Source organism: Oryctolagus cuniculus, chromosome 5 (genome assembly GCF_051225735.1).
Source record: "Oryctolagus cuniculus isolate XC-2025 breed Fujian yellow rabbit chromosome 5, ASM5122573v1, whole genome shotgun sequence".
NCBI lineage: Eukaryota > Metazoa > Chordata > Mammalia > Lagomorpha > Leporidae > Oryctolagus > Oryctolagus cuniculus.
In genome coordinates, this window is record NC_142871.1 from 163,691,070 (window position 1) to 163,705,008 (window position 13,939).

The following is a 13,939-nucleotide window of genomic DNA, read 5'->3' on the forward strand; positions in this document are numbered from 1 at the left end:
GCAAAAACCACATAGAGCCCATAAGGTCGCTATTAGGGTGACGGTGGAACCACTCAAGCAAGACAGAATCCAAATATGGTGCCGAGTGGGCAGGTGCAAGCAGGTGGACTGAACACCGAGAGACCATGCACTAGCTCCACGAGCTTGCTCAGCCCTAAGTGCCCTGGCTTGGAGTAGAGGTCGGAGCGGTTGGGGCATGCAAGTCCCCTGCTCTGCCAGAAGGGACTGGTGGGGTCTGCCTTCGTGCCCCAGAGGGAAGCTGAGAGGCTCAAAATAAACATTGATGATGCACAAGAAAGTCCTTTGCACGGGCTGGTGCTGTGGCGTAGCAGGTAAAGCTGCTGGCTGCAGTGCCAGCATCCCATATGGGCGCCAGTTCGAGTCCCGGCTGCTCCACTTCCGATCCAGCTCTCCGCTATGGTCTGGGAAAGCAGTAGAAGATGACCCAGGTCTTTAGGCCCCTGCACCTGCATGGGAGGCCTGGAGGAAGCTCCTGGCTCCTGGCTTTGGATCGGCACAGCTCCAGCCATTGCGGCCATATGGGGAGTGAACCAGGGGATGGAAGACCTTCCTCTCTCTTTCTCTCTCTGCCTCTCTGTAACTCTGATTTTCAAATAAATAAATAAATCTTAAAAAACTGCTGTGCGCCGCAGGTGTAGACTGCCAGTGGCAAAGGCAGCACAAGCTCTTGCAGGGAGCCTTCCTGCTGTCCATCCCTCAAGGCCCTGGTCCTCCCACTTGGAAGGGGCAGCAGCTGACGGAGGCCCTGTGAGGGAGCGGCCAGCCTCCAGCTCCCTCCTCCTCAGCCACAGCTGGCTGGGGTGGAGAAGTCATCAGAATGCCACTCCAGGCCGGCGCCACGGCTCACTTGGCTAATCCTCTGCCTGCGGCGCCGGCACCCCGGGTTCTAGTCCCGGTCGGGGCGCCGGATTCTGTCCCGGTTGCCCCTCTTCCAGGCCAGCTCTCTGCTGTGGCCCGGGAGTGCAGTGGAGGATGGCCCAAGTCCTTGGGCCCTGCACCCCATGGGAGACCTGGAGGAGGCACCTGGCTCCTGGCTTCGGATTGGCACAGTGCGCTGGCTAATGAAGGCCATTGGAGGGTGAACCAACGGAAGGAAGACCTTTCTCTCTCTCTCTCTCTCTCTCTCTCTCTCTCTCTCTCTCTCTCTCACTAATTCTGCCTATCCAGACAGGGGATTCTGCCTCCAGGCAGAGGTCTCTTTGATCATGGAACTTGAGAGGCTGCCATGGAGGTTAGGTTCAGGCCACTTTGGGGAACACTTTGGGGACCAGGGCCGTTGATTCTTTTGTGACTCAGTGGTATCTTATTTGAAATGTGGTCTAAAATAAAAAATGGAAAAAAACACACAGAACTGGAAGGCTTCTGTTACACTAATGCATTTTGGGGTTACTGCAAAGCAGCCTCATTTTGGACAAGAGATGGTGGACAGTGACTTTACGTACTTGACCTGCAGAACTGCAGGCACATCTGTTCCCTTTGGTCGGCAGGTTGTGGGCCTCAACTGTACACCACATCACGCTGATGGAATCTTCCAGAAAAGATTTTTAGGTTCAAGAACTTCTAGGTAAGTGTCCTATAGCTTTGTATCTTAGCCGCCTCCTGGAGCTGAACCTTCAACCTTGTTGTTCTCCCCAGTTTCACAGAACTGAGCTATGGGGAGCTGTCACAGTCTTGCGTTTTCTCTAGCCTCTTTTCGGACTCCTTTTACATAATGACCTTCTTGGGGTCGGTGCTGTAGTGTAGTGGGTAAAGACTCTGCCTCAGTACCAGCATCCAATGTGGGCGCCAGTTCGAGTCCCGGCTGCTCCACTTCTGATCCAGCTCTCTGCTATGGCCTGAGAAAGCAGCAGAAGATGGCCCAACTCCTTGGATTCCTGCACCTGCGTGGGAGACCTGGAAGAAGCTGCTGGCTTCTGGCTTCAGATTGGTCCAACTCTGGCCATTGTAGCCAATTGGGGAGTGAACCAGTAGATGGAAGATCTCTCTCTCTCTCTCCCTCTCCCTCTCCCTCTCTCTCTGTGTAACTCTGACTTTCAAATAAATACATAAATCTTTTAGAAAAATAATGACATTCTCCTCATGACATCCTATCTTAGCGGATTTGGCACTGCCATAATGGGATACCTGAGAAGGGGCAATCTACAAAGAACGGAGACTTGTTCCTCGGAGTCTTGGAGGCCGGGAAGCTCAGTGGCAGGGCTCACGGCTGGGTAGCACCTGCTTACTGTATCATGTGTGGCGGAAGGTGGCAGGGCTAGAGTGCCAGGGCGGGAGGGTATCAAACTCACACTTTTCTCAGGAGTTCACTCCCACGATAACGGCCTTCATCCACCCAAACACCTTGTCCAAGTTGCATCTCCCAACACTCTCTGGGCTGGGGTTCAGTCTCCACTCACAGACTCTGGGGGACACAGTCAAACCACAGCACTCCTCCATTTATGGTCACCCCACCCACCCATGTCTCCATTCTGAAAGAGCCATGGGTTGGCTGAGTGCATCTGGTTGCCAGCATCAAGCAAAAGCTTAAATCAAACGCAGAGGGCACAGACCAGAGCTCGTACAGATGTTGAGTAGCTGCCAGAGACTGGCTCTCGGTGCTTTTCCGCCGTTGCCATCCTTAGTGCACTGGTGTTCGGCATGCTCTCTGCCACCTCATGGTCACCAGGTATCTACTGGGCCTTCAGGTGTCATGTTCAAATTCTAAATGAAAAGAAAAGAAGGGTGAGAGAAAAGGAGAGTGAGAGACAACCTTGCACAATGCTGCGGGAATGGTTTTTTAGGTGAATAGACATTCATTACTTTATACAGCAAACATTTAACAACTACCCACGATGAGTGGTGTTAAGTTCTAAATAGAGAGGGGTGGGCACTTATCCTAGTGTTTGATTCCAGTTGAGATGGCCATGTCTTATATCAGAGTACCTGGGTTCAAAACTCAGTTCTGCTCCTGGCTCCCGCTTACTGCCTGTGCAGACCCTGGCAGGCAGCAGGGGACGGCTTAGGTAATTCCTGCCACCCACCCATGTGGGAGATCTGGATAAGAGTTACTGATTCCTGGATTTGCCCTGGCTCAGTGCTGGATGTTGTAGGCATGTGGGGGAGAGAATCAGTGTATGGGGGAGTCTCTCTCTCTCTCTCAAATAAATGACGATAACATACAGAATAAATATAACGTATTCCTTGGCATATTACAGTTTTCCTCGGCTTTATATCCATCGTCTCATTGAGACTCCGTACTCCTGTGTGAAGATCAGGCCACACAGGGCTTCTGCTGCCCTGCTCTGTCCTTTTGCCCTTCATTGTCCTCCCACACAGCCAACGGTTGGTGTAAGCTTTCAGAAGAGCCTGTCGGCCCTCCTGCAGGAGGTGAGGGTACGGTCAGGGTCAAGGCCTGGAAAGAGACAGAAGCTGTGGTCCGCCCACTTCCTGCCTGGTTGCTGTGTGTTTGTGACTGGGGAATCCCTTCTCCCATCTCTGTGACTTTCTTTCTCTTGTGGTCATTTGCTTTCCTGTCTTCCTCACCTATCTCATTCCATTCTTGCTCTTCACTCTGCTAGAGGGTCTGAAAAGAAAGACAGATACTTTGGGCCGAGATATACCAAAATTGCAAACAGAACGACCCTCAATAAGAATAGTGAGGAGTGGGTCCAGGTTTCCCAGAGCAGTGGGTCTCACACGTTGCCTTACACCAGCTTGCAGGGGCCCACCCAGTTTTGAATTGAATATGTCTTGGGTGGGGGAGGAAAATTTGCATTTCTGACAAGTTCCCAGACACAGTGGCAACCCCAGGACCACACTTGGAGAACCACTGTCATAGGCCAACTTCCTTTTCCCTTACACACCCACATACCCAAAGGCAGAGGGCAAGGACCGTCTGGATGGCTGTCTACACGTCCACTTCTCCTTGGGTACAAAGGTCTAATTCTGGGACCCTCCAAATCCCATGAATGCTCTTCTTTTTTAAAGATTTATTTATTTGAAAGACAGTTACAGAAAGAGGTAGAGAGAGAGAGAGAGAGAGAGTTCTTCCATCCGCTGGTTCACTCCCCAGATGGCTGCAATGGCCGGAGCTGCCAGGAGCTTCTTCCAGGTCTCCCATGCAGGTGCAGGGGCCCAAGGACTTGGGCCATCTTCTACTGCTTTCCCAGGCCATAGCAGAGAGCTGGATGGGAAGAGGAGCAGCCGGGACTAGAACCTGGCGCCCATATGGGATGCCGGCTCTTCAGGCCAGGGCTTTAACCCACTGCGCCACGGCGCCGGCCCCCCATGCATGCTCTTAATTTACATGGTTTCCACTGTTGTACCTGGCCAGTCACCTGTACTCTGCAGAGAAGTCTGGAGGTCAATGGAAGGTCAGCCTTTTGGGGGAGGGGAGGAGTATCAGGAGAAATGAGGACAGGCAGCCTGCAGTTAACAGAGCCTGCACTGATCCCATCGGGTGAGCCATGAGGAAGTCCAGTTCCTAAAAGTGACCCTTCTCCACCTAACAAACCAGCTTGGAAGCCAGCAGAAGGGGATTCCTGGTCCTTGCAGAACACACTGTCATGCTGGGCTTGTTGGAGGGAAGAAAGAGGACAACGCTTTGCCAACAGGGACAGTGGCAGCAGCAGCAGCTGCAGGTGTGATATCCCAGGACCCAGAGCCACGCTTGGGACAAAAGATTCTTTTGCAGGGTGCAACGTGCAACCTTATGCACAGGGACAATGCTGCTCATTTATAATCTTTTTATAAACAAGATTTATTTATTTATTAATTTATTTGACAGAGTTACCCAGAGACAGAAAGTGACACAGAGAGATCTTCCATGTAGTGGTTCACTCCCCACGTGGCTGCAACTGCCAGGGATGGGCCAAGTTGAAGCTAGGAGCCAGGAGCTTCATCCAGGTCTTCCATGTGTGTGCAGGAGCCCAAGAACGGATTTTTTGTTGCTTTCCCAGGTCCATTAGCAGAGAGCTGGATTGGAAGCGGAACGATTAACACTAAAACTGGTGCCCATACGGGATGCCAGTGTTGCAGGTGGCAGGTCAACCTGTTACGCCACAATGGTACCCTCCCCAATTTTAATCTATAGGGGATGTTAGTGTATTATTGGGTTTCTACCTAATGTTGCATCAAGTGCAACAGTTACAGTGCAACATTAAGTTCTTGCTAGTGCACACATCCATGTGGAAGGAGCTCAGGGTGGCCTTCACTGGGTGCCACTGTGAGCAGAGCCCTGTGACTGAGCTGCGTCTGCTCAGGCTTGTAAGCGCGTGGCCCCTACAGCCCTTCCATGTGGTTCCCACGTGGGCTCCTGGGGACCAGCCGTCACCTCGAGGCTCTCAGCTACAGGCATTGGTCCACTGGAAAACTGAACATGAAATCCATGCATGGTGAAGGGGAAGGTATCGGCTGGTGCCATGGCTCACTAGGCTAATCCTCCGCCTTGCGGCGCTGGCACACCGGGTTCTAGTCCCGGTCGGGGCGCCAGATTCTGTCCCGGTTGCTCCTCTTCCAGGCCAGCTCTCTGCTGTGGCCAGGGAGTGCAGTGGAGGTGTGGGGAGCAATCCGGACTAGACTAAGTTACTCGAATTAGGACTTATTCTATGCATCTGCTCTCCCACAATATGGCGCTGGGAGAGAAGTAAACAGCTTCCGCACAGCTGCCTCCAGTTCAACCAATTAACTGTAGGACTTGCTCCTGATTGGAGAGCAGCGTACTCAGCCGAGTTGGGATTGGCGGAGGAGGACTATAAAGGAGGAGAGAGACGGCATGCACCAGGGAACATCTATGGGGAACATCTAAGGGAACCCGTGCAGCCCCCAGAGAGCCGGCCGGCGGTGTGCCGCTCCCCTGCGGAAGTGGGGAATGCGGCCAGGGGGAACTGCCCTTCCACGGAGGTGGAAGGGATAGTAGCCAACCCGGGAAGAACCAGCAGCAAACCCGGGGAGGGCCGAGCAGACGAAAGAACAGCGTAGGGTCCTGTGTCGTTCCTCCACGAAGAGGGGGAGCGACATAATGGTGCCGTGACTCGGATATGAAGCCTAGGCAGGGTTTAGTGTCGTTCCCCCATGAAGACGGGGAGCGACATAATGGTGCCGTGACTCGGATAGGAAACCTAGGACGGATAGAAAACTTAGGAGGGAAGAAACGTGACTCGGATAGGAAACTTAGGACGGATATGAAACTTAGGAGGGAAGAAACGGGAAGAACTGGGAAAATACCGGAGAGAGAGACTAGCAAACAGCCTAGGGAAAAGCCGGACGAAAAGGGTGCCGGAAGAAGCTATTGAAAGCCTAGGCATAGACTCGTATACGGACTACGGGGGGAAGCTGGGAGAAATCTCTAAGGGAACCCAGTTAGGGTCGAAAGCGAAAGTGAAAGCTAGAACAAACAGACTCGGACGCGGACTGTGGGGAGAGGCCAGGAGAAATGAGGGAGGAATATTGTTGGAAGAAAACTTGGGGAAACATACCGGGTAGAGAAAAATGTTAGGGAAATTGAAGCCGCGGGGGGCAGGCCGAGGCGGAAACGAAAGCCACTTTGGGGTTCTCAAGTTAGCCCGGGAATAGGGGGCGAAAAGTTGAAACTAGAAGCTGAGACGCAAGCCAGATTGGGATCCGTCTGATTAGCCCGGGGAGCAAAGGACGGGAAGCCAAATCGTGAGGCGGAGACGTACGCTGGGTTGAATTCGCCAGACTAGCCCGGGGAACTTAGATTGAATCCTAGTGGTGGAGACGCAAGCTACGCTGTGTTACTCGCGGAAGCCGCCGCGTGCAGAGAGAGCACGGGGCGTGAGTAGATAGGGAACGGGGCTGGCGTAGGCCGTGGTTCAGACGCGAAAGGGTTAAGCGTGGAGACCGCGGACCGCGCAAAGCCGGGAAGCCGCGCAGATGAGGCGCGGGCTGAAGCGGCTCAGAGCCGGCGAGGCGCGGAGAAGCAGCCTCGGGGCGGAGCCCGCTGGCGGGGCGAGGCGCCGGGAAGCTGCGCGGAGCCGTGAAGCTGCCGGCAGGGCGAGGCGCCGGGAAGCCGCGGGGATAAGAGAAAACAGAAGTTTAGAAATGGAATGAGAGCGGGAAGCTGCGGGGATAAGAGAAACAGAAGTTTGGAAGTGAAGTAAAAGAGAAATGGGAATGCTGGAAGATAGAAGTGAAATGGGAGAGGTAGGAATGCCCGGAGATAGAGAAATAGAGAAAAATAAGGCCTCCCCTCAACATGCCAATTAGAAGGCTTGGATTCGGTCTGCCTAATCAAGTGAGGCGATGAGCACCTGCGGGCAGCTAGCAGCTTATGCGCCGCAGGTCACCGAAGACAGGCACGAATTAACATCAGTAAGGCTTCCCCACAATACAACAATATTAAGCTTGGATTCGGTCTGCCTGATTTAAGGCGGTAAGCGCCAGCAAAGCTCGACCAGAGTATGAGCTGCAGGTCACCGAAGATAGGCACGAACCAACACTAATAAGTCTCCCCCACAATACGGCAATGAGAAGGCTTGGATTCGGTTTGCCTGATAGGTTTTGTAAACACCTGCAGGCAGTTCTAGCAGAGTAGAGCATGCGCTGCAGGGCACCGAACACAGGCACGCATCAGCGCCTAAAAACCTCCTCACAATGGCGAAGAGAGGACCCGGATTCGGTTTTCCTGATTGATAGGACTTGTAAGAGCCTGTGGCAACGCTAGCAAGTAGAGCAGAGTGTGTGCCGTGGGACACCGAAGACAGGCGCGTATCAACGCCAAAAAATAAAAAGAAAGGGGGATCTGTGGGGAGCAATCCGGACTAGACTAAGTTACTCGAATTAGGACTTATTCTATGCATCTGCTCTCCCACAATATGGCGCTGGGAGAGAAGTAAACAGCTTCCGCACAGCTGCCTCCAGTTCAACCAATTAACTGTAGGACTTGCTCCTGATTGGAGAGCAGCGTACTCAGCCGAGTTGGGATTGGCGGAGGAGGACTATAAAGGAGGAGAGAGACGGCATGCACCAGGGAACATCTATGGGGAACATCTAAGGGAACCCGTGCAGCCCCCAGAGAGCCGGCCGGCGGTGTGCCGCTCCCCTGCGGAAGTGGGGAATGCGGCCAGGGGGAACTGCCCTTCCACGGAGGTGGAAGGGATAGTAGCCAACCCGGGAAGAACCAGCAGCAAACCCGGGGAGGGCCGAGCAGACGAAAGAACAGCGTAGGGTCCTGTGTCGTTCCTCCACGAAGAGGGGGAGCGACAGGAGGATGGCCCAAGTCGTTGGGCCCTGCACCCCAAGGGAGACCAGGATAAGTACCCGGCTCCTGGCTTCGGATCAGCGCGGTGCGCTGGCTGCGGCGGCCATTGGAGGGTGAACCAACAGCAAAAGGAAGACCTTTCTCTCTGTCTCTCTCACTGTCCACTCTGCCTGTCAAAAAAAAAAAAAAAAAAGAAGAAAGGGAAGGTATTAGCTTTGGTGCTAAGTCTGGCTCTTTCCTGTGGCTCGTTTATTTCACATTTCGATCTTAATGTCCACACCTTCATTGTGAGTTCCATTCCTCTGGTTGCCTGGGTTGCTGCCCAGGCTCTTGGGTGAATGAAAGGCCTTTGTCTGTGGTGAGGCTGCATGGGGACCTGCATTCTGAGCATCCTTTTTGGTGGCATCAAGCAGACATTTGGTTGAGCCAGGTGGGACACAAGTGAATTTGTTTTACCTTTTCCTCATTTTTCTACACAGTGGCTTGAGTTGGCCATCTGGAGTCTGGGTGAGTTAGCCACATGTTGGGAAGGCTTGCCTTTGAGGAGGCTTTGCCTTTCCCCTTTCACGTGTGGCCAGGAGGGAGGGGAGGGACCCCTGTGGCCTGAGACCTCTTCCTTCTCTACAGTCCACCCAAGAACTTGTTCTGAATGATGCTCCCACTTCTAGCCCTCTCCAGGCAGCACACACACTGACCATGTGCATATGTTTTTATATTTGGTTAAGAGCAACAGTTGGTGTTTGAAATATGCTTTTTTTGTTTTTTTTCGACAGGCAGAGTGGACAGTGAGAGACAGAGAGAAAGGTCTTCCTTTGCCGTTGGTTCACCCTCCAATGGCCGCTGCGGCCGGCGCACTGCGCTGATCCAAAGCCAAGAGCCAGGTACTTCTCCTGGTCTCCCATGGGGTGCAGGGCCCAAGCACTTGGGCCATCCTCCACTGCACTCCCGGGCCACAGCAGAGAGCTGGCCTGGAAGAGGGGCAACCGGGACAGGATCCGGCGCCCTGACCGGGACTAGAACCTGGGGTGCCGGCGCTGCAAGGTGGAGGATTAGCCTAGTGAGCCGCGGCGCCAGCACTGAAATATGCTTTTGACCTTGATGTGCTGGCTCACTAGCTAATTTCATTGTATGCTGAAGTGAAAAGTACTCCATGTCTGACAACAATGTTCTATGATACCAAGCACATGTTGTCGTTCATGCTAAATGCCACTAATTGTGGTGGAAATGCAAGGGTACTGTGGGGAGCAGCCCGGACTGGACTGAGTTACTGGAATTAAGACTTATTCTGTGCATCTGCTCTCCCACAATATGGCGATGGGAGAGAAGTAAACAGCTTCCGCACAGCTGCCTCCAGTTCAGCTAATAAACTGTAGGACTTGCTAATGATTGGAGGAGAGCAGTGTACTCGGCGTGTGGGCAGCCGAGTTGGGATTGGCAGAGGAGGACTATAAAGGAGGAGAGAGACGGCATGCACCAGGAACATCTAAGAGGAACATCTAAGAGGAACATCTAAGGGGAACACCTGTGCAGCCCCTGAGAGAGTCGGCCGGCGGTGTGCCGCTCCCCTGCGGAAGTGGGGAATGTGGCCAGGGGGAACTGCCCTTCCACGGAGGTGGAAGGGATAGTAGCCAACCCGGGAAGGACCAGCAGCAAACCCGGGGAGGGCCGAGCAGACGAAAGAACAGCGCAGGGTCCTGTGTCGTTCCTCCACGAAGAGGGGGAGTGACAGGTACTTCAAAAGTTCATGGGAAATGGAATGAAAAGATATGTTTATTTTGGTGCTAAAGTTGTGAAATCCATGCTGTTCTTTCCTTGAACTTTTGAAGGCCCCTTGTAAGAGGCCATGTTGAGTCCTGGTGGTGATGTGTTACCGAGTTGCTTCGTGGCCTTGATCTGATTCAGTGACTTCTCTCTTTCCACCTCAGTCAGCGACTCCTGCACCATGTCCAGGGGCCCCATGGGGTGAGGAAGACACCTCTCTTGCCATCCAGGAGGTTGGGAAAGGGAGTATGAAGCCAAAGGTCACATCATTGTCACTAGTGCTATGGGAGACGGGTGATGCAGAGAGATTCGAGGGGATGGGTTCTCACTTTCTTTCCCCTCAAAGATTTATTTATTTATTTGAAAGTCAGAGTTACAGAGAGAAGAGGGGAGAGAGAGAGACAGAGAGAGAGATCCTCTGTCTGCAGGTCCACTCCCCAAATGGCTGCAGTGGCCATAGCTGGGCTGATCCAAAGCCAAGAGCCAGGAGCTTCCTCCAGGTCTCCCAAGTGGGTGCAGAGGCCCAAGCATTTGGGCCATCTTCTGCCGCAGGTGCACAAGCAGAGAGCTGGATTGCAAGTGGAGCATCCTGGATTTGAACTGGTGCCCATATGGGATGCTGGCACTGCAAGCGGAGGCTTTACCCACTGCACCACAGTGTGGGCCCCGGGTTCTCTTTCACAGAGGAGAGGGGAGTTTTGCAGAGACGCTGGGTGAGGATTGAGCCAAGTCTGGGCCAACATTTTCAACCTTGACACTACTGACACTTGGGGCCGGAGGTTCCTTTGTGTGCAACTGTCCTGCGCATTGGGGCTTGTTCAGCAACATCTCTGGCCTCTGTCCACTAGATGCCACTGACAGTGACAGTAACCCTCCCTCCTCCAGGTTATGTCTCTTAAAAATGTCTCCAGATATTACCAGATGGCACCTGTAGGGGGGAAAAATCATCCTTGCAGGGAAATCACTGAGACATCAGGGGAACCAGAGGGGACCACGTCATTGTCACGGTCAGGCCCAGGGGTGTGAGCAGGCACAATCCACTCAGACATCCTTGAGTGACTCACAAAGGTGGGGGAACTTGCTACACCTGGAGGTTGAAGATGGATGGACTGACCTTGAAAGTCTCACATGCAGAATCACCTTAACCACCTTGGTGAAGGGGTAGAAACCGGGGAAGCACTGCTGAGTCAGCCAGGGTGTCACCGGATGGCCTACCAGTGGCCGCCATTAACGATGGTCATCGTCTGGCTGTTTCCTGTTCCAGCTAGGCAGTCTTGCTAACCCTGGAAAATCATTCTTTGAAAACGCTGCACATACTGAAGTTCAATGCTTTAGGGCAGAGCCCATGTCTCTTTTATGGCCTACTTTTTGAGAGAGTTTTCATGTGCATTAAGTGGTAAAGAAAGGTTTCACAGATATTTTTAAAAAGCAAGATCAACCAGCTATGAACAACCTGAGGGCACCAAGGCTAGGTCCTGGGAGAACAGGCAAAACACAACAGACATGAGGCCCCGAGACTGGGACAAAACACACCCTGGTCTCGGGAGGAGGGGCTGGCCTGTAAGTCAGGTAGATAGAAGGCAGGATTGACCTGGTGTGCACTTGGGGTTTGGGGAGGGAGAGGATTTCAGGATGAGCCCTGGCTGTCTGGTTTGGGCATTTCCATTTGGTGGGCACAGGGCTGGGCGGTCAGGGAAGAGCAGGTGAATGCAGAGAGATGAAAGTCCCAGTCACTCATTGGGACAGCAGGGAAATTGCTTCACAGACCACTGGAAGCGGAGTGGAGGAGAAAGGCCCGCACTGCCGAGGCAGAGACGTGTGAGTCACGGTATCGCGGTGGCAGTCGAAGCTGTGGGTGAGACTGCCCAGGGAAGTGTGTACAGAGGTGGAGTAGGAGGGTACCTGGCATCCTGAGGAGCCAGAGCTGCTTTTCCATTCTGATGTGAATCCCACAGGAGTCTTCTGTCCCACGATCCCTTTCCCAACCCACCGCTCACCGCCACTGCTGTGCACACCCTCCCTTCACAAACCTAGCTCCTCGTCATGTTCCACCTACACAGCGACTGTACTGGGATGTCACGGCTCTAATCACTCTGGATCTCTGCTACGTTTTCTATATTTTGCTCTTCCCAAGTGCAAGGACTTCAAAAAGTTCATGGAAAATGGGATTAAGGAATAAGTTCATGGGGCCAGCGCTGTGGTGTAGGGGGTAAAGCTGCCACCTGCAGTGCCAGCGTCCCATATGGGCGCCAGTTTGAGTCCTGGCTGCTCCACTTCTTATCCAGCTCTCTGCTATGGCCTGGGAAAGCAGTAGAAGATGGCCCAAGTCCTTGGGCCTCTGCACCCACATGGGAAACCCGGAAAAAGCTCCTGGCTCCTGGCTTTGGATCAGTGCAGCTCCGGCCGTTGTGGCCAACTGGGGGAGTGAACCAACAGATAGAACCCCCCCCCCCCACCTCTCTCTCTGCCTCTCCGTCCATCTGTGTAACTCTGACTTTCCAGTAAATAAATAAATCTTATAAAAAAAATAAGAAATAAGTTCATTTTGGTGCAAAACATTCTGAAATCCACCTAGAGTGTTTTCATAATACATACTGCCCATGGACTTTGAAGACCCAGCATGCTCTGTAAGCTCCCTTTAGTATGGGCTCCACGTGTGCACCCTGCCTCGCTTCCTCTGAATTAGCTAACAACAGTCCCTCCTTCCAGGGCTTTGCTGTCCCAGGCTATGGGATCCCTGGTTAAAGATTCTGGGTCCAGCTGGACATTTTGACTAGGGGACAAAGGTCAAGGCCCCAGGGAACAGCTCTGCAACCGTGGCCCGCCAGCGCGCCAGCACTTAACGCTGACTCATTAAGTCAACAGCTCTTGGGTCTTCTCGGTGGATCCCAAGCCCTGACACCAAGAACACCCCCCCCCCCCGCCCCCCGGGAAGACGAAAAGCCTCCCTGTGTTTGTCTGATTTCACTCAAAGCAAGCAAGACGTCGAAGCGGAGCGTGTTAGGAAAGAAAGCTCCCGGCGACTCTGCTTATTTTGGAAAAAAAAAAAAAACTTAAAATTCTGTTAATGCGGTTGCAGTTGGTGCTCCGGACCAGAAAGACTGGTTAGAGGCCTCCATCGGCCGGGCTGCTGCAAGGCCAGCGGAGAGGCGTTGTAATCTCTTCTCTCCCGGGGTTATCTGCCAGAAAGGTGCAGCTTATCGCCTGGGATGTTTCCACCACGCCGCTGCCTCTGCACTTTAACTCCCTGTCGCGCCCCGGGGTCACGCGCAGCACCAGCCGCGCACAGGGGCGCGCGAGGCAGCGAGCAAGGGCGCACCCGCGGCGTGGCGGGGTCATCGGGCCTAGATGAGTCAGCGCGGGAAGCGCGGCCGGAAGTGGGGCCGGCGTGGCCGGAAGTGGGGCAGGTGTGCCCGGGAGGAAGTGACGTCACGGCCGTGCGTCTGTGCGCGGGGTGCTGGGCCCTGGGCGATTTGACTGCTTGCCCAGGGCTGTGGGTTTAATAACGGTGTGATTCAGAGGGGGCCGCAAGCCAGCGCCCGCAGCTCCGACGTGTTTTGGCGGGACGGCAGCAACGGCGGCGAGGCCTGGCTCCCCCAAGTCAAGGGTTTGATTCCAGGGACTGGACTCATGGCATGCTGCCCTAGGCGGCTCTCTGCTTCCTCCCCACACCACCCTGCAGTCATCGCCCCGCCTCAGGGACCCTCAGCCCGCCCGGGGTGCAGCGTGGCTTCTGGGACCCCCTACGCCCACCCCCACCCCGGAGGTTTCAAACACGCTTGGGTGGAGACGAGCCTGCACGCCACGAACGGGCGAGCCGGGCGCAGCTTCTCCATCCTTCCCCAGAGACCTAGAGCGCGCTCCAGGTGGGGGGAGATCTCAGGTGCCTGTCTTCAGCGCAGAGGTGATTTGGACTTTGGATGGGAGGGTGGGGGCGGGGCAGAGGGGTCTGTGCCT

At 54.0% G+C, this 13,939-nt stretch overlaps 1 long non-coding RNA gene across 2 annotated transcripts in view; it reads left to right on the forward strand.

Annotated features, from left to right (window-relative positions):
* Positions 1-13,070: 13,070 nt before the first annotated feature.
* The window catches only part of LOC138849838 (uncharacterized), a 64,247-nt gene continuing 63,378 nt past the window's right edge, over positions 13,071-13,939 (forward strand). For both annotated transcript variants that reach the window (XR_016234820.1, XR_016234821.1), the window contains exon 1: positions 13,071-13,886. This is a non-coding gene — a long non-coding RNA (uncharacterized LOC138849838). The remainder of the gene's footprint in view (positions 13,887-13,939) is intronic.